Below are 21,419 nucleotides of genomic sequence, written 5' to 3'. Positions count from 1 at the left end.
AGACAGTTTGATCAGCTTCGCCAGGGTGATATGTCTGTGATGTAGTATGATATGCGATTCTTGGAGTTGGCCCGTCATGCTATCTGGTTGGTTCCCACAGACAGGGAGAGTATCATGAGGTTTATAGATGGTCTCACTTTTCAGCTACGGTTGCTTATGACCATAGAGAGGGTGTCTGGTGCTACCTTTGATGAGGTTATCGACATTGCTCGGCAGATTGAGATAGTTTGCGGTTAGGAGAAGGTTGAGAGGGAGGCCAGGAGGCCTCGTAGTCAGGGTGGATTTAGCGGTGCTCCTTTTGGGTGTCAGTTCCAGCACGATAGAGGTCGTCATTTCAGACAGACTCAATCATCTTGGCCATTTCACTGTGGTGCATCATCTGGCCATGGTTCTCACACTCATCAGCAGGGTCAGTCATCATTCAGTGTACTACCAGCGCAGAGTTCTCATCATGCCCCGCCCGCTCAGGTATCCTCGGGTAGTTCTTTTGGGCATCAGGAGCAGCAGTTTAGTCAGAGGAGGGGTTGTTTCGAGTACAGATATTTTGGTCACATTATGAGAGATTGCCTTAGAGTATTGGGTGGGACTCCACAGCAGAGTACTCGATCGATGGCACCAGCACTAGTTCCTCCACCACCCACTCAGTCAGCCAGTGATGGAGCTCATATAGCTAGGGGTTGGCCGAGAGGGGGAGGCAGATCATGGGGTGACCATGCCCGTTTCTATGCCCTCCCTGCCATACCAGATGCTATTGCTTCAGATGCTGTGATTACAGGTATTGTCTCAGTTTGTCACAGAGATGCCTATGTATTATTTGACTCTGGTTCCACGTATTCATATATTTTCTCGTATTTTGCCCATTTTCTAGATATGCCCCATGCGTCTTTAGTTTCATATATTCATGTATCTACTCCTGTGGGCGATACTATTGTTGTGGACCGCGTATATCGGTCATGTGTGGTGACTATTGGGGGTCTAGAGACCCGAGTGGACCTTTTGCTGCTCAGTATGGTTGACTTTGATGTGATATTGGGTATGGATTGGTTATCTCCATGTCATGATGTTCTATATTGTCACGCTAAGACCGTGATATTGGTGATGCCGGGATTTTCGAGGATTGAGTGGAGCGGTTCTCTAGATTATGTACCTAGTAGGGTGATTTCATATTTGAAGGCTTAGCGTATGGTTGAGAAGGGTTGCCTATCTTATTTGTCATTTGTGAGGGATGTTAGTGCAGAGACTCTTGCCGTTGATTCTGTTCCGGTGGTACGCAATTTTTCGGATGTGTTTCCTGCAGACCTGCCGGGCATGCCGCCTTACATGGATATTGACTTCGGTATTGATTTGGTGCCGGGCACTCAACCTATTTCTATTCCACCGTATCGTATGGCACCGGCGGAGTTGAAGGAACAGCTTCAGGAACTCCTTGATAAGGGGTTTATTCGGCCTAGTGTGTCACCTTGGGGTTCACCAGTTCTATTTGTAAATAAGAAAGATGGTTCCATGAGGATGTGCATTAATTATAAGTAGTTGAACAAGGTCACAGTCAAGAACAGGTATCCTTTGCCTCATATTGATGATTTATTTGACCAGCTTCAGGGAGAGAGGGTGTTCTCCAAGATTGATTTGAGGTCCGGATCACCAGCTGAAGATTCGGGATTCGGATATTCTTAAGACAGCTTTCGGGACCCGTTATGACCATTATGAGTTCTTAGTGATGTCTTTTGAGCTGACCAATGCCCCAACAACGTTCATGCATTTGATGAACAATGTATTCCGGCCCTATTTGGACTCATTCATTATTGTATTCATTGATGACATCTTGGTGTACTCTCGTAGCCAGGAGGATCATGCTCAGCATTTGAGGGTTGTATTGCAGAGATTGAGGGAGGAGAATCTTTATGAAAAGTTCTCCAGTGAGGGTATTCAAGTGGATTCGAAGAAGATAGATGCGGTGCAGAGTTGGCCTAGACCGTCCTCATCCACGGAGATTAGGAGCTTTCTTGGTTTGGCGGGCTATTATCGTCGCTTTGTGGAGGGATTTTCATCTATTGCATCGCCCTTGACCAAATTGACCCAAAAGGGTGCTCCATTTAGGTGGTCGGATGAGTGTAAGGAGAGCTTTCAGAAGCTCAAGACTACTTTGATCACAACTCCAGTGTTAGTTCTGCCATCAGCTTCAGGTTCTTACACCATGTATTGTGATGCCTCGAGGGTAGGTATTGGATGTATTCTGATGCAGGAAGGTAGGGTGATTGCCTATGCCTCACGCCAGTTGAAGACCCATGAGAAGAACTATCCTGTCCATGATCTTCAGTTAGCAGCCATTGTTCACGCCTTGAATATTTGGCGTCATTATTTGTATGGGGTTCATTGTGAGATCTATACTGATCACCGGAGTTTGCAGTATTTGTTGAAGCAGAAGGATCTTAACTTGCGTCAGCGTAGATGGTTAGCGCTTCTTAAGGACTACCATATCACTATTTTGTACCATCCGGGGAAGGCCAATGTGGTAGCCGATGCTTTGAGTCGTCGGGCAGAGAGTTTAGCATATCTTCCGGCAGTAAAGAGACCTTTGGCATGGGATGTTCAGGACTTAGCGGGCCAGCTTGTGAGATTGGATATTTTGGAGCCGAGTCGGGTGTTGGCTTGTGTGGTCTCCAAGTCTTTTCTTTATGACCGTATCAGGGAACGTCAGTATGATAACCCCCACTTGCTCGTTCTTCAGGACAGGGTTTGGAGAGGGGATGCTAGAGATATGACCATTGGTGATGATGGCGTGTTGAGGATGCAGGGCCGGATATGTGTGCCTAATGTAGATAGGCTCAGGGAGTTGATTCTTGAGGAGGCCCACAGGTCACGGCATTCCATCTATCCAGGTGCCGTGAAGATGTACCAGGATTTGAGATAGCACTATTGGTGGAGGCGGATGAAGAAGGATATAGTTGGGTTTGTGGCTCGGTGTCTCAACTGTCAGCAGGTTAAGTATGAACATCAGAGACCGGGTGGCTTGCTTTAGAGGTTAGAGATCCAAGAGTGGAAGTGGGAACAGATCACTATGGACTTCGTAGTTGGGCTCCCACGGACTTCGAGGAAGTTGGATGTTATTTGGCTGATTATGGATCGGCTGACCAAGTCCGCTCACTTCATTCCAGTTGGAACTACTTACACTTCGGAGCGGTTGGCTGAGATTTATATCCGAGAGGTTGTTCGCCTGCATGGTGTCCCAGTTTCCATCATTTCAGATAGGGGCACTCAGTTTACATAGTAGTTTTGGAGGACCGTGCAACGAGAGTTGGGTACTCAGGTGAGTTGAGCATAACTTTTTACCCTCGGACGGACGGGCAGTCCGAGTGCACTATTCAGATATTGGAGGACATGTTGCGTGCTTGTGTCATTGACTTTGGGGGTTCATGGGACCAGTTCTTGCCGCTCGCGGAGTTTGCATATAACAGCAGTTATCAGTCGAGTATTCAGATGGCTCCGTATGAGGCTGTATACGGTAGGAGGTGTAGATCTCCGGTAGGATAGTTTGAGCCGGGTGAGGCTAGACTCTTGTGTACAGACTTGGTCCAGGATGCATTAGATAAGGTGAAATTAATTCAAGAGCGGCTTCGCACGATGCAGCCTAGGTAGAAGTGCTACGCAGATAGGAAGGTCAGCGATGTGTCTTTTCTGGTTGGGGAGAAGGTTTTGCTGATGGTATCACCCATGAAGGGTGTTATGAGGTTTGGAAAGAGGGGCAAGTTGAGCCCCCAGTTCATTGGGCCTTTTGAGGTGCTTCAGAGGATAGGGGAGGTGGCTTATAAGCTTGCCTTGCCACCCAGCTTGTCGAGTGTGCATCCAGTGTTTCATGCTTTCGTGCTCCAGAAGTATGTTGGCGATCCGTCCTATATTTTAGACTTTAGCACGGTTCAGTTGGAGGGTGATATGACTTATGATGTGGAGTCGGTGGCCATTTTGGATCGGCAGACGCGGAAGTTGAGGTCAAAGGACATAGCTTCGGTAAAGGTGTAGTGGAGAGGTCAACTTGTGGAGGAGTCCACCTGGGAGATCGAGTGGGAGATGCAGAGCAGATATCCACAACTATTTGAGATACCAGGTATGTTTCTAGACCCGTTTGAGGACGAACAGTTGTTTAATAGGGGGAGGATGTAACGACCCGACCGGTCGTTTTGAGAGTTATAGCCCCATTTCTCCCATTTCTGCTTCCTTTTGTGCTTTTCAGCTATATTATGATATACCTAGTTAGTTGGTTCGGGTCCGGAGTGGTTTCGGAGTGGATTGAGACACTTAGTCTCTAAAGTAAAAGCTTAAGTTGAAAAAGTCAACCGGATATTGACTTATATGTAAACGATCTCAGATTTGAATTTCTATGGTTCTGTTAGCTCCGTTAGGTGATTTCGGACTTAGGAGTGCGTCCGAAATATGATTTGGAGGTCCGTAGTGGAATTAGGGTTGAATTGGCGAAAGTTGAAAATTTAGCGATTTCGGTCGGTAATGGAAAATTTGATATCGGGGTTGGAATGGATTTATACAAGTTGGAGTAGGTTCATGGTGTCATTTGTGACGTGTATGTAAAATTTGAGGTCATTCGGATGAGGTTTGGTTGGTTTCGGCATCAATTGTCGAATTTGGAAGTTTAGAAGTTCTCTGGCTTGAATCCGAGGGTAATTTAGTGTTTTGATGTTGTTTTGAGTGTTTCGAAGGTTCAACTAAGTTCGTATGTTGATATATGACTTTTTGGTATGTTTGGTTCAGGTCCCGAGGGGCTCGGGGTGATTCCGGGTGGTTAACAGTTTGTTTGAAGTTGGAAAATACAACTGAAGCTGCTGCTACTGGTATTTCCGCACCTGCGGAGGGGGATTCGCATGTGCGAGGTCACAAGCGCGTGCGGGAGTTTGCAGGTGCGGACGAAGTTGAAGTAGGTTGGGTCCGCAGGTGCGTAGGGGAGGTCGCATCTGCGGGTCCGCAGATGCGGATAGGTGCCCGCAGAAGCAGAAGTGAGGATGCCAGTCAGCGTTCGCAGGTGCGAGGTCTTTTCCGCACCTGCATGGTCGCAGATGCGGATACGGAGAGCAGGTGTGAAGTTGGGAGAATTAATAATTTTCTGCAGGTACGGAGTTTCTTGTGCAGATGCGGCACCACTGGTGCGCATATTTGGCTGCAGGTGCGAAAGCCCTGGACAGAAAGTATAAAAAGAACACTTCATGAATTTGGTTCATTTCCACCATTTTCAAGTCGGTTTTTGGAGCTTTTGGAGTGATTTTGAAGAGAGATTCAGGGGGTTTTCATTGAGCTAAGTTGCTTGAGATCTAATACTCCTATCTATGGCGATTTTTCATTGTTTAATCATTTAATTAGTGGAAATTAGGGATGAAAATGAGGTGTTAGGGCTTGGGATTTTAGAGAGTTTAATTTAAGGATTTGAGGGACCAAATGATGTCGGATTTTGATAAATTTTGTATGTATGGACTCGTGAGTGAATGGGCTTTCAAGTTTTATAATTTTTTTTGGATTTTGAGATATGGGCCCGGGGGTCGAGTTTGAGCCAATATCGGATTTTTGGTCTAAATTGGTAGTTTTCTTGTGGAATTCATTCTTTTAGCATATATTGATGGTATTGTACTGATTGTGAATAGATTCAGAGCATTTGGAGGCCGAATCGAGGGGCAAGAGCATCGCGGAGTAGGGATTTGATCGGTTTGAGGTAAGTAATAGTTTTAAATCTGGTTTTGAGGGTATGAAACCCGAAGTTTGGTATAATATGATTGTTTGGAGGTGGCACCCATGCTAGGTGATGAGCCTGTGGATGTACGCCGTGAGGGATTGAGACTTGGTCCGTCCCGGGAGACTGTGGAGTCTAATAGCCTTTATTTGTGTTTATATGCATTCCTGTCTACTAGAACTTGACTGCCTTTCATGTTAGAAATTATGCTTAGGCTATATTCCTGCTCATGGTAGTTATACTCAGTCATAGTGATTCTTGTACATATTTATCTCAGTCTCTGTTATTAATTTTCCTTTATGATATACTGTAACACTTTGATTTGTGTTGTTTTTCCTTTCTTTATTGAGAGCTACAAGACTATAGAGGTTCATGACTGAGTAAGGCCGAGGACCTAGTTATGAGGTATCATTATATGGCACGTGAGTCGTCCGTGCGGATCCTTATGTTTATATTATGGCACGTGAGTTGTCCGTGCAGCAAGTGGGTTGTCCGTGCGGATCCATATATGATATTATAGCATGTGAGTTGTCCGTACAGCACGTGAGTTGTCCGTGCGAATCCAGATATGATACTATAGCATGCGAGTTGTCCGTGCAGCACGTGAGTTATTCGTGCGGATTAGCGCTTGGACTGTAGGAGCCCCTCATGAGTTTGAACATCCCCAGTGAGCGCAGGTACCTATTGAGAGTGTGTATTGAGGGCCGTGAGTGTGAGATATTGAGATGGGTTGAGTGACTGCTGCCTTGAGAGGTTATACTTGCTTTTATTTATTGTTTCACTTAGTTGTTATCTGTTGTTGTTGTGAAATTTCTGGAAGATTCATATCTGTTTTACATGAGCGCGAACTGATTTGACTTATACCACAGGATTTGAAAGCATGTTCACTCTTTACTGAAAACTTTTTAAATGAATTGTATTGTATAGCTCATCACTGCTTCTCAGTTCCTTATTTATTTCTGTTACTTGCTGAGTTGGTTGTACTCATGCTACACCCTGCACTACATGTGCAGATCCAGGTGTGTTTGATCACTGAGGTCGTTGAGTACGGGCGCGATCGACTACCGGAGACTACGAGGTAGTTGCCGACGTCCGCAGGACCTTGTCTCTCCTTCTATATTTCTTTCTGTCTTGTATTGATACTTAGACACTAGTTGTATTAGTTTGCTTATCTAGATGCTCATGACTTAGTGACACCCCGATGTCGGGCTATTTTTCCGCACTTATGTTTTATTTGGGTTTTATCCCGTATTTATGAGAAACTCCGGTTATTTTAAATGTCTTAATTCACTTTTGTTAAATTTTGAAAGTGTTTTGGAAATGTCGGCTTACCTAGTGCCACGATAGGCGCCATCACGACGGGTTAGGTTTTGGGTCGTGACAAAAGTAAATGAAATAAATGGGAATTTGTGGGTTGGATTAGTAAAAATGCCATTTGCAATTAAAGAGAAGATGGCTAGTTAATTAGGAAAAATTTTGCACACTCCATTTTCATTGAATGTTTTTCTTTTTGGAGACTAGGGCAAGAGAAAGGGAAAATGGAGACGTCTCATATTATTCCTTTAGATTGCATGGTTGGAATTTTAACATCAATTTCTTACTAATTCTATTTCGTTACATCATTTAACTGACTTTTCCTGTTGGAAGAGAGATACAAATGCAGTTCATGACAATTACAAGATGTATATTTCGAAGAATTTTACCTGAAATTTTTAAAATTTTTACAAATGAAATATACGTATATATTGTATGTCTTATTTTAGCCAATATGCATTTTGTTTATGTTCGTCGTAGAACTCTTGCACTATTTCCTACATTAAGATCTTGTTTGGATGGTTGTTACATATCGTTTCATAATATATTGTATCGTATTGTAATGTATTGAAGTGTTTTGATAAATACTAACATTTGGATAGAGTGTATTGCTTGTTGTCCATTTATAATGTCATGCACCAACAATATGAAGAATAAACTTATAACATTACAAAGAGAAAATAGGATATATAACAGACTTATTATATAAAAATATAGGATAAAGGATAAATAGAATTATTTAATACTAAGGAAGGGCAATAAGATGGAAAAAAATAAGGTAACAACGCGATCACACCAAATTGGTCATTACATAAAGTGACACTTTTTATCGTTATATAACGATAGATTTAACAATAATACGATAAATTAAAATTTAAGTAATAACCAAAATAAATATTATATTTAAAGTAATACAATACAATAAGTAACAACCATCTAAACAATATTTAAATAGACTAGTCTTAGGGTACGCCTTTCACGCGTATAAATCATATCAATGAATATATAATTTTCTAAGTGTAAGTTCTTGAAATTAGTAAATGTTGATCCCATTTAGCTATCATAAATCCTCATATGCCTTTTTACGATTTTTAAAGAATTCTAGGAATATCTTATGAAATTTGTTGTTATTTTTGTTACCTAATACTAAACGGTATGTGCTTTGCGCCTATTCCCCGAGTCAATGAGAAAATAATTTAAAAAAATAAGTCAAAATATGGACTACACTTTTAATGACAAAGAATAATTTACAGGAAAAATAATTATAGAAAATTGATGCATATACAATAGTTTATATATCTAATTTGGGAAAAATATATATGTTGAATAAAGTTAAAAATTGCTTTATCAAATTCATATATGCATGTACATGGCGTACGTTTACGAACAATAAAGAAAACATTATAAACAACAACAACAAACCCAATATAATCCGACAAGTGGAGTCTGGTGATGGTAGAGTATACACAGACCTTACCCCTACCCTTAAAAGGGCATAGGGGATGTTTCCGGTGGACGCCTCGACTTAGGAAGGAAAAGGCGAAGCGGCAATAACAAGCAAAGCAATATGACAACCAAGGCGAAAATACAAAGCTAACATTAAGTAATGCAAATTATTAAGGTCATTAATGACTTCTTTTATAGGAGTATTTGGCTTTATATAATACAAATTAAAAAAGACTTTAACCAATAAAATCGTGTATAACTCAAATATAGAAAAAAGAAAAGAAGTAGCCAACATTATTTGTAGTTTTATTTTTTGTGCTCTAATTCAGTAACTGACATTATTTGTTGTTGCTTACTATTTTTTTTAAATAAAATAATTAAATTATGAATGCTTAATTGGTTATAGTACCATAACACAGAAACTCCTAAACCTAGAGCAACAAATCTCAATGACGGTAAATTGAAATTAGTTTCTTAGATTTCGTTTAGAGAATTTTCGTCTCTCTTTCATAATAATTATTAAGTTACATACTTAAAAAAAAACTATAATTTATATAAGGTCAAATTTGAATTTATTTTAGGGAAATAATTGAATGACTATTCCTAAAAAGTAGAAAATTAGTTATATGGATATTCCAAAATAGTAGAGAATTAATTAAATGACTATTCCTAAATATTAGAAATATAATCAAATGACTATTTTGTCTAGTGTGAACTCTATTTCTAAAGGGTAAAAAAAGCTAGTTGTACATATGTTTAAATATAACTTTTTCGTTTGACCAAAAATCAATACTCGGTAAAAGTTTAATGATGAAGAATGTGAAATAATGACTTCTTTTATAGGAGTATTTGGCTTTATATAATACAAATAAAAAAAGAATTTAACCATTTAAATCAAGTATAGCTCAAATATAGAAAATAAAAAAAAGAAGTAGCCAACATTATTTGTAGTTTTATTTTGTGTGCTCTAATTCAATAACCGATTTTATTTGTAGTTGCTTACTATTTTTTTAATAAAATAATTAAATTATGAATGCTTAATTGGTTATAGTACCATAACACAGAAACTCCGAAACCTAGAGCAATAAATCTCAATGACGGTAGATTGAAATTAAATTCTCAGATATCGTTTATGTCACGACCCAATTTCCCTTTCGTATGGCGTCGTGACGACACCTAGTCTTTATGACTAGGTAAGCCTAAGATTTTGCGGAATAAATGAAATAAAAGCATAAATTTAACAACTAACTGTAGCAATAACACTATAACTGAGGACCATGCCACTTGTCAAGTACAATAACCAACTCCTCAATATACTACACAACATTCCCAAAAATCGAAACATCGCGAATCACAAATTACAAAAGAAAAATCTAGTATCTCTATACATCAGAGTCTACCAAAAGAAAATACAGAAGATAATGGACATGGGGAAGAGTAGAAGGGGAGTCTGAGATCTGTGGACGCGGCAGATATACCTTGAAGTCTCCAAAGTTATCTCGGCTCACTGATAGTGCGGCTGATAAGGAGTACCTGGATCTGCACAAGAAAAACATGTGCAGAAAAGTAGCACGAGTACACCACAATCGGTACCCAGTAAGTGCCAAGCCTAACCTCGGTCAAGTAGTGACGAGGTCAGGTCAGGGCCCTACTGGTATATATATAATAACACAAGATAAAATAAAATACCGCAGTAAAATAAAGACTGAAATTTAACAAGAATGAAATCATAGAAGACAACATCTCAGTACACAGAGATAACAACACGGGATTTCTCGAGATACCGTCTCGTACTCCCAACGTAAATGTGCAGAACATGGGGATCTCCCGGAATACCGTTCTCCAAAGTAAATATGCAGTACATGGGGATCTCCCGGAATACCATTCTCCAAAGTAAATATGCAGTACATGGGGATCTCCTCGAATACCGTTCTGTAGTCCCAAAGTAAATATGTAGTACATAGGATCTCCCGGAATACCATTTTGTAGTCCCAAAGTAAATATACAGTACAGCGGGATCTCCCGAAATACCGTTATGTAGTCCCAAAATAAATATGCAGTACAGAAGAATCTCCCGGAATACCGTTCTGTAGTCCCAAAGTAAATATGCAGTACAGGGGATCTCCCGAAATACCGTTCCGTAGTCCCAAAGTATATATGCAGCCAAACAATAGAATTCAAGAGTTACGACACGAAATTCTACAGTTCAACCTAAGTACCAATTAAGGAAAGACAAGTAAATTCATTAAACATATTGCACGTAGTTCAAATAAACAGTTAAGGCAAGTAGGCATGCTATTCTAGTCTAGCCGGATACCACACATGCTTATGGAAGTCAAATAAGAAAGAAAACAGGTTATTACTTAGTAGAAAAATCGGGTATTTACACAATTAGCCCGTGTACGTACTCGTCACCTCACGTACACGACGCTCATATATCAAAAATGGTACAAATCCTATGGGGAGTTCCCCCCACAAATTTAGGCAAGCCACTTACCTCAAACCAAGCTCAATCAATCAGTCACAATGCCTTTCCCACGAATATCCGGCTTCGAGTGGCCCAAATCTAGCCAAATCAATTACATAACGTAAATATAGCTATAAAAACTAATCTAGCTAATGAAATCAAAGCTAAAGCAAGAAATTAGAAATATGTCCAAAATGCTTCCCCGGGCCCACGTCTCGAAACTCACCATGTGCGGTCTGCACAATTCCAAGTGCGGCCGCACATCCCAGCTCCTGCGGTCGCACAAAAATTATGCAACCGCACTCTCTTGGTGACTACAATGTCAGGCTTTAGTAGCTTAGCCATAACTTTCTCTAGAGATATCCAAATAATGACTTCCTTACCTTTATGGAAACTAGACACGAAGGGCTATAACTTTTATTTTTTAATTATCTCAAAATTCCTCGTAGATCAAAGGATATAAGTTTCTGAAGTTGGACCAGCGAATCTGAGAGATCCTGAGTGCGGCCGCACACAAAATTGTGCGGCCCGCACACTCCTCTGCGGCCTGAAGTGCGGTCGTACACAAAATTGTGCGGTCCGCACAATTTCCCGAAGGTCCGGCACTTCCCTTTTGCCCCAGCACTCCCAAAATGTGCGGCCCACACTTCCTAAGACCCCCAGAACAACATTAGAGTGCCGAAAAGCCCGTACTCGCTCAAAACTCACCCGGAAACTCACCTGAGACTCCCGGGACCTCAAACAATCATACCAACCAATCCTAAAACACCATAAAAACTTAGTTGAGCCCTCAAATCACATCAAACAATGCTAAAATTACAAATCATCCTCCGATTCAAACATAAAGAACTTGAAACTTCCAAATTTGACAATCGATGCCGAAACCAACCAAACCACATCTGATTGACCCCAAATTTTGCACACAAGTCAAAATTAACATTACAGACCTACTCCAACTTTCGGAATCAGAATCCGACTGCGATATCAAATATTTCCACTACCGGTCCAGTTCTCCAAAAATTCGACTTTCGCCATTTCAAGCCTAAATGAGCTACAGACCTCCAAAATACAATCCGGACACACCCTTAAGCCCAAAATCCTCTAACGGAACCGAAAGAACTCCATTCCGGAGTCGTCTTCACATAGTTCCGACTACAGTCCAAATCCTAAGCCTTAAACCTCTATTTAGGGACTAAGTGTCCTGAAACACTCCAAAAACCGAAACAAAACCTCCCGACAAGTCACAATAACAGGAATAGATATGAGAGAAGCAGTAAATAAGGGATTGGGGCTATTACTCTCAAAATGACCGGCCGGGTCATTACATCCTCGCTCTCTTAAAACAATCATTCATCCTCGAATGAGCATAGAGACATATCTGAAGTGGTGAAAAGATGAGGATAATGTCTACGCATATCCTGCTCGGTCTCCCAAGTCGCCTCCTCGACCGGCTGTCCCCTCCACTGAATCTTCATGTAAGCAATGTTCTTTGACCTTAGCTTTCTGACCTGCCTATCTAAAATAGTCATTGGCTCCTCAACATAAGATAGATCCTTGTCCAATTGGACTGAGTTGAAATCCAACACATGAAACGGATCGTCGTGATACTTTTGGAGCATCGAAACATGAAATACCGGATGAACTCCTACTAGACTGAGAGGTAAGGCAAGCTCATAAGCAATCTCTCCAACACGCCGCAACACCTCAAAAAGACCAATGAACCTTGGGCTCATCTTCCCTTCTTTCCGAACCTCATAACGCCCTTCATGGGCAAAATTCGGAGCAAGACACGCTCTCCAACCATTAATGCAATTTTGCAAACCTTTCGGTTCGCATAACTCTTCTGTCTGGACTGGGCTGTGCGTAGTCGATCCTGAATCACCTTAACCTTCTCCAAGGCATCCTGAACCAAGTTTGTACCCAATAATCTATCCTCGCCCGGCTCAAACCTTCCCACTGGGGACCGACACTGCCTACCATACAGAGCCTCATACGGCGCCATCTAAATGCTGGACTGATAACTTTTATTATAGGCAAACTCCGCAAGGGTCAAGAACTAATCCCAAGAACCTCCAAACTCCATCACACACGCACGAAGCATATCCTCAAGAATCCGAATAGTGCGTTCGGACTGTCCGTCCATCTGAGGGTGAAATGTTGTGCTCAACTCCACTCGAGTACCCAACTCACGTTGTACGGCCCTCCAGAACTGTGATGTAAATTGCGTACCCCGGTCAGAGATGATAGATATTGGCACACCACGAAGCCTGACAATCTCGCGGATATAAACTCGAGCCAACTGCTCGGAGGAATAAGTAGTCATCACAAGAACGAAATGAGCTGACTTGGTCAGTCTATCCACAATCACCCAAACTGCATCAAACTTCCACTGAGTCCGTGGGAATCCAACAACGAAATCCATAGTGATCCGCTCCCACTTCCACTCCGGAATCTCTAACTTCTGAAGCAATCCACCCGGCCTTTAATGCTCATACTTCACCTGCTGACAATTTAGGCACCGGACAACATACTCCACTATGTCTTTGTTCATCCTCCTCTACCAGTAATGCTGCCTCAAGTCCTGGTACATCTTCGCGGCACCGGATGAATAGAGTACCGCGAGTTGTGAGCCTCCTGAAGAATCAACTCCCGCAATCCATCCACATTGGGCACACATAACCTGCCTTGCATCCTCAATGCACTATCATCACCAATAGTGACCTCCTTAGCATCACCGTGCTGAACCGTGTCCTTAAGGACAAGCAGATGGGGTCATCATACTGACGCGCCCTGATACGATCATAAAGAGAAGACTGGGAGACCACACAAGCCAAAACCCGACTCGGCTCAGAAATATCCAATCTAACAAACTGGTTGGCTCGGGCCTGAACATCCAGTGCCAATGGCCTCTCTGCTTCTGGTAAATATGCTAAGCTCCCCAAACTCTCCTCCCGGCGACTCAAGGCATCGGCCACCACATTGGCCTTCCCGGGATGGTACAAAATAGTGATATCATAATCCTTAAGCAGCTCTAACCACCTCCCATGACGCAAATTAAGATCCTTCTACTTGAACAAATGCTGCAAACTCCGGTGGTCAGTGTAGATCTCACAAGGAACACCATACAAATAATGTCGCCAAATCTTCAAGGCATGAACAATAGTTGCTAACTCTAGGTCGTGGACAGGATAGTTCTTTTCATACACCTTTAGTTGTCTAGACGCGTAGGCAATCACCCTAATGTCCTGCATCAACACCGCACCGAGACCAATCCGCGATGCATCATAATATACAATATAAGACCCTGAACCTATAGGCAATACCAATACTGGGACTGTAGTCAAAGATGTCTTGAGTTTCTAAAAGCTCTCCTCACATTCCTCTGTCCACCTGAACGGAGCACCCTTCTGGGTCAGCCTGGTTATAGGTGTTGCAATAGATGAGAAACCCTCTAAAAATCGACGGTAATACCCCGCCAAACCAAGAAAACTCTGGATCTCTGTAGTTGAGGACGGTCTGGGCCAACTCTGCACTACTTCAATCTTCTTCGGGTCTACCTTGATCCCCTCACTCGATACTATATAACCCAAGAATGCCATTGAGTCTATACAAAACTCACACTTTGAAAATTTTGCATATAACTTCTTTTTCCTTAAAGTCTGAAGCGCAATCCTCAGGTGCTGCTCATGATCCTCCCGACTCCGGGAGTACACCAGAATGCCATCAATAAACACAATGACGAATGAGTCAAGATAAGGCCGGAAAACATTGTGCATCAAGTGCATAAAAGTTGTCGGGGCATTAGTCAGCCCAAAAAACATAACAAGAAACTCATAGTGACCATATCTGGTCCTGAAAGCAGTCTTTGGGATATGTGGCTCCCGAATCTTCAACTAATGATATCTTGAACGTAAGTCAATCTTGGAAAATAGTCTAGCACCATGTAACTGATCAAATAGGTCATCAATACGAGGCAAAGGATATCGGTTCTGCACTGTGACTTTGTTCAACTGACGGTAATCAATACACATCCGCATAAAACCATCCTTCTTCTTTACAAATAAGACAGGAGCACCCAAAGGTGACACACTGGGCCGAATGAAGCCCTTATCAAGCAATTCCTGTAACTGTTCCTTCAACTCCTTCAACTTGGGAGGGGCCATATGGTAAGGAGGAATAAAGATGGGCTAAGTGTCCGGCAACAAATCAATGCCAAAATCAATATCTATGCCGGGCGGCATGCCCGAAAGATCAGCTGGAAACGCATCAAGGAAATCCCTCACTACTGGTACTGACTCAACTGTAGGGGTATCAATACTAACATCTCTCACACATGCTAGATACGCGTCACACCCCTTATCAACCATTCACTAAGCTTTAAGAAATGAAATAACTCTACTGGGAATGTAATCTAAGGTACCCCTCCACTCTAATTGCGGTAAACCTGGCATAACCAGCGTCACGGTCTTGGCGTGACAATCAAGAATAGCATAATGGGGCGACAACCAGTCCATGCCCAAGATAACATCAAAATCTACCATGCTGAGCAATAATAAATCGGCTCTAGTCTCAAAACCACTAAGAGTAATCAAACATGACCGATAAATGCAGTCCACAACAAGAGAATCTCCCATAGGAGTAGACACATAAACATGGAAACTCAAAGAATCCCGAGATATGTCCAAATGCAGGGCAAAATAAGAGGACACATAGGAATAAGTGGAGCCTGGATCGAATAGTTATGATGCACCTCTATGACAGACCAGAACAATACCTATGATGACAGAATCGGAAGCAACGATCTCAGTACGAGCAGGAAAAAGCATAATATCTGGCTTGGCCTCCCCCTCTAGGGCGACCTCTACCTCCCCAACCTCCACCTCGGGCTGGCTGAGCAGGTGGGGTGGAAGCTGGTGCTGTAATCATAGCCCGAGGATCAGTGGAGCACGTTGTGCCTAACAAGTCTGGAGGTGCACCCCTCATAAATCTGGGGCAATCCCTCACCATATGGCGAGTGTCTCCACATTCAAAACAAGCTCTATGAGGTCGTGGATGCTGTGAGTGGCTCGGGCCAGGTCTGCTAGATTGACCGCTAGGAACACCTCGTGCAGGAGTCATACTAGATACTGGCGGTGCATAACAAGGCTCTTGGGGCCTAGAAGGAGATAGAATACCACTGGCGGTTGGAAGAGCTGAATGAACGGGGTGACTCACATAACCCCTACCATGGCGAGTTGCTGGGGCACGAGCACCAGAATAATAACCAGTCTCTCGAGACCTCTTGGCCTCTTTCTCCTCTCTATCATGGGCAAGCATGCCCTCCAATCTCCTGGCAATACTCATAACCTACTGATAAGAAATATCCATCTCCAACTCCCTGGTCATACTAATCTGGATGTTGGGGTGTAGTCGTTCAATAAACCATCAAACCCTCTCTTGAACTGTGGCAACCAATGTTGGTGCATGTCAGGCCAAATCACTGAAGCGGACTGCATACTCTAACACATTCATAGAACCCTAGCGTAATTGCTCAAACTCTGCGCGCCATGCATCCATGAGGCTCCGAGGGACATACTCTCTCAAAAATATATCCGAGAACTGAGTCCATGCAAGTGAAACTGCATCATCCGGACTACTCAGCTCATAAGCATGTCACTACTGATAGGCTGCTCCTCTAAGATGGAGGGTGGTAAAAGAAACCCCACTCGTCTCCGCTATGCCCATAGTACGGAGAATACGATGACACTCCTCCAGAAAACCTTGAGCATCATCTGTAGCCAATCCGCTGAAGGTAGGTGGGTGGTACTTTGTAATATGGCAAATATTTTGGCTAATGGAGCCCATCTCACATAAGCATAAGCATCTTTGCAAAGTGTAGACTTTGTTGGCAATATTCTTTGGGACCCAAAAATATTGCATTATGTGGTGGACATCATTTGCACAAGTTGTATATCTTCTTTTACACCTAAGAGGCCAAGACTTTTTTGCCTATAAAAGGGAAGGTCATTAGTTCATTTTACACACACCAACAAGACTTGAGTCTTCATTTCTTGTTTCTTCCTTTCCTCATTTATTAGAGTGTTTTGTATGAGAGTTAGTGTTGGGAAGCACTTGTGTGAACCCTTTCTTTGGAGTGATCTTGTGAGGTTATTCTCTTAGGGTATTTGGGATTAATTAGAGTGGTTACTCTAATTTTGTACTCTCTTTTATACTCTTATTATTATAGTAAATTGCTCCTATCCGCTTGTGGACGTAGGTCACTTTGACCGAACCACGTTAAATTTGTGTCTTCTTTATCTAGTTTAATTGTCGTTTTTATTAACTTTTATTGTCTTTATTATTGCCATTATACCGTTGTTTGGCTATATTCTGCACTACCCGAGTTCCCGATCCTAACAAATTGGTATCAGAGCCTGATCTAACCGAGTTAGTTTCAATAGCCAAAATGACTCTAACAAAGACCTATGTTGAGAAATTTGACCGAAGTGTAAACTTCGAAATGTGTCAATTAAAGATGGAAGTTGTCCTAATTCAGGATGGCTTAGACTTGGCGTTGCAAGGAAAGAAGAAGAAGCCGGATAAAATGACGGATGAGGAGTTTGTCTTCATAGACAAAAGGACAAAAGCAGGTCTCATTTTAAATCTCTCAAATGAGGTTTTACGTGAAGTTTCTGTAGAAACCACAACCAAAGGCATGTGGGAAAAATTGAAAACCTTATATATGAAGAGGACGGTGGAAAATAGACTTTACATGAAGCAGAAGCTTTATACAATTCGTATGGGTGAAGATACCTCTATTCTCTCTCATCTTGACACCTTTGATTCTATTCTTATGGATTTGAGTAATATAGATGCTGAAATTAAAGATGAGGATCAAGATGTGTTACTGCTTTGTTCTCTACCCCTATCTTTTAAGCGTATAAGAGATATTATGCGTTACGCAAAGGATAATATCTCTTATAAGGATATTAAATCTATCTTAAAATCAAAAGAACAGATAGATAGTGATATTACTGGGGAAGCTAGTGGAACTCAAGCGGAAGTTGGCTTGTTTGTTAGGGAAAAATCTGATTCCATATCCAGATACAATAATTTAGAGTGTCGTTATTGTCATAAGAAAGGTCACATTATCTATGAATGTTATAAGTCGAAAAATAAAGAAAAGCATAAGGAAAGGAAAAATGAGCACAAAAATACTTACACGGGAACTATTTTTTTAGCAACTAATAATAGTTTCAACTCTAACAATGAGTGGATTTTAGATTCGGGTTGTTCTTATCATATGTGTCCCAATCGGGATTTATTTACCACATATGGATCTATTGAAGGTGGAGTTGTCTTGATGGCCAACAATGCTGCCGGCAAAGTTTTTGGAAAAGGTACAATCCGAATCAAAATGATGTTAGACATGTTCCTGACTTGAAGAAAAATCTCATCTCTTTGGGTACTCTAGAATCTCTTGGGTGCAAGTATCTAGGTGAAGGTGGAGTTCTGAAAGTTTCTCATGGTGCTCTTGTGATCATGAAAGCACACAGAACTGGTTTGTTGTATACTTTATTGGGATCCACTGTTATAGGCCCTACTACAGTTTCGGTATCAGATAACTTGTCTGATTTTGATGGCATTAAATTTTGACATATGCCCATTGGGGCTTTTGTGGAGAGGGTGGAGCAAATTTATTATATCAGCCAAAATTAGGCCAAGGTGGAGATTTGTAATTTGGCCAATATTTTGGCTGATGGATTCCATCTCACATAAGCATAAGCATTTTTGCAAAGTGTAGACTTTGTTGTAAATATTCTTTAGGACCCAAAAATATTGCATTATGTGATTAGACATCATTTGCACAAGTTGTATATCTTCTTTTACACCTAAGAGGCCAAGACTTTTTTGCCTATAAAAGGGAAGGTCATTAGTTCATTTTACACACACCAACAAGACTCTTGAGTCTTCATTTCTTGTTTCTTCCTTTCCTCCTTTATTAAGAGTGTTTTGCATGAGAGTTAGTGTTGGGAAGCACTTGTGTGAACCCTTTCTTTAGAGTGATCTTGTGAGATTATTCTCTTAGGGTATTTGGGATTAATTAGAGTGTTTACTCTAATTTTGTACTCTCTTTTGTACTCTTGTTGGTATCGTGAAATTTGTGTCTTCTTTATCTTCTTTAATTGCCGTTATTATCAACTTGCATTGTCTTTGTTATTGTCATTATACCGTTATTTGGCTAAATTCTGCACTATCCGGGTTTCTGATCCTAACATACTTCTTGTACCTCTCAAGTCTGAGCTGCTCTACCTCAGAAGTTGCTGCCCTAACTTCGGGTTGAGCTGGAGCTACCGACTGCATTGGTACAATCTCTAGAACCTAGTCGACCTGAACCTGCTGCTCTGGAGTACCAGCGATGGGAGTCTGTGCTCCTCCCCTGGTCTGAGATATGGCAGGAGCAAGTGGAATCAATTCAGCCTGAGCTAAGGTGCTGAACATGCTCATAAACTAGGCTAGAGTCTCCTGGAGGGCTGGTGCAGAAACATGTGCCTCAGGTGTCTGCCCTCCAGTTAGAGCTACTGGGGGCTCCTCTGTAACAGCTCGTGTAGGTGCTCTGACTGCACCACGTGGATGTCCTCGACCTCTACCCCGGCCCCGGCCCCGGCCTCTCGCGGCTCTAGCAGTGGGCGTGGTGCCTAGTCATCAGATCCGCTCGTACGTGTCCTCACCATCTGTGAGAGAATATAATACAGAAATTTAGAATTTTTTTCTTTTTTGAAGTCAACAATTTTTGCACGACAAGGAATCAAAGTAGTGAAATTTTCCTAAGAGTTCCATAGCCTCCCGAAGATAAGTACAAAATGTCTCCGTACCAATCCACGAGACTCTAATAAATCGGCTTGTGACTCACGACACCTACGAACCTAAAGCTCTGATACCAACTTATCACGACCCAATTTCCCCTCCGTATGACGTCGTGACAACACCTAGTCTTTATGACTAGGTAAGCCTAAGATTTTGCGGAATAAATGAAATGAAAGCATAAATTTAACAACTAACTGTAGCAATAACACTATAACTGAGTACCATACCACTTGGCATGTACAATAACCAACTCCTCAATATGCTACACAGCATTCTCAAAATCTGGAATATCGTGAAACACAAACTACAGAAGGAAAATCAAGTGTCTGTATACATCAGAGTCTACCAAAAGAAAATACATAAGATAATGGACATGGGAAAGAGTAGAAGGGGACTCCGAGGTATGCGGACGCGACAGATATACCTTGAAGTCTCCAAAGTTGTCTCGGCTCACTGATAGTGCGGCTGATAAGGAGTACCTGGATTTGCACACGAAAAATATGTGCAGAAGAGTAGCATGAGTACACCACAATCGGTACCCAGTAAGTGCCAAGCCCAACCTCGGTCGAGTAGTGTCGAGGTCAGGTCAGGGCCCTACTGGTATATATATAATAACACAAGATAAAATGAAATACCGCAGTAAAATAAAGACGGAAAGTTAACAAGAATGAAATCATAGAAGACAACAGCTTAGTACACAGAGATAACAACAGGGGATTTCCCGAGATACTGTCTCGTAGTCCCAACGTAAATGTGCAGAACATGGGGATCTCCCGGAATACCGTTTCGTACTCCCAAAGTAAATATGCAGTACAAGGAATCTCCCGGAATACTGTTCTGTAGTCCCAAAGTAAATATGCAGTACATGAGTATCTCCCGAAATACCGTTTCGTAGTCCCAAAGTAAACATACAGTACATAAGGATCTCCCAGAATACTGTTTCGTAGTCCCAAAGTAAATATACAGTACAGAGGGATCTCCCAGAATACCGTTCCGTAGTCCCAAAGTAAATATGCAGCCAAACAATAGAATTCAATAGTTACGACACGAAATTCTACAGTTCAACCCAAGTACCAATTAAGGAAAGACAGGTAAATTCACTAAACATGTTGCACGTAGTTCAAGTAAACAGTTAAGGCAAGTAGGCATGCTATTTTAGTCTAGCCGGATACCACACATGCTGATGGAACTCAAATAAGAAGGAAATCAGGTTATTACTTAGTTGAAAATCGGGTTTTTACACAATTAGCATGTGTACGTACTCGTCACATCACATACACAGCGCTCATATATCACAAACAGTACAAATCCTACGGGGAGTTCCCCCACACAAAGTTAGGCAAGCCACTTACCTCGAACCAAGCTCAATCAATCAGTCACAATGACTTTCCCACAAATATCTGACTCCGAGTGGCCTAAATCTAGCCAAATCAATTACATAACGTAAATATAGCTACGAAAAACTAATCTAGCTAATGAAATCAAAGCGAAAACAAGAAATTAGAAAAATGCCCAAAAAGCCTCCCCGGGACCACGTCTTGAAATCGGGTAAAAGTCACAAAATATGAACACCCATTCACTCACGAGTCCAATCATACCAAAATTAGCCAATTCCGA

This window comes from Nicotiana tabacum, chromosome 24, assembly GCF_000715075.1.
Source record: "Nicotiana tabacum cultivar K326 chromosome 24, ASM71507v2, whole genome shotgun sequence".
Taxonomy (NCBI): domain Eukaryota; kingdom Viridiplantae; phylum Streptophyta; class Magnoliopsida; order Solanales; family Solanaceae; genus Nicotiana; species Nicotiana tabacum.
Note: the sequence above shows the minus strand (reverse complement) of the source record.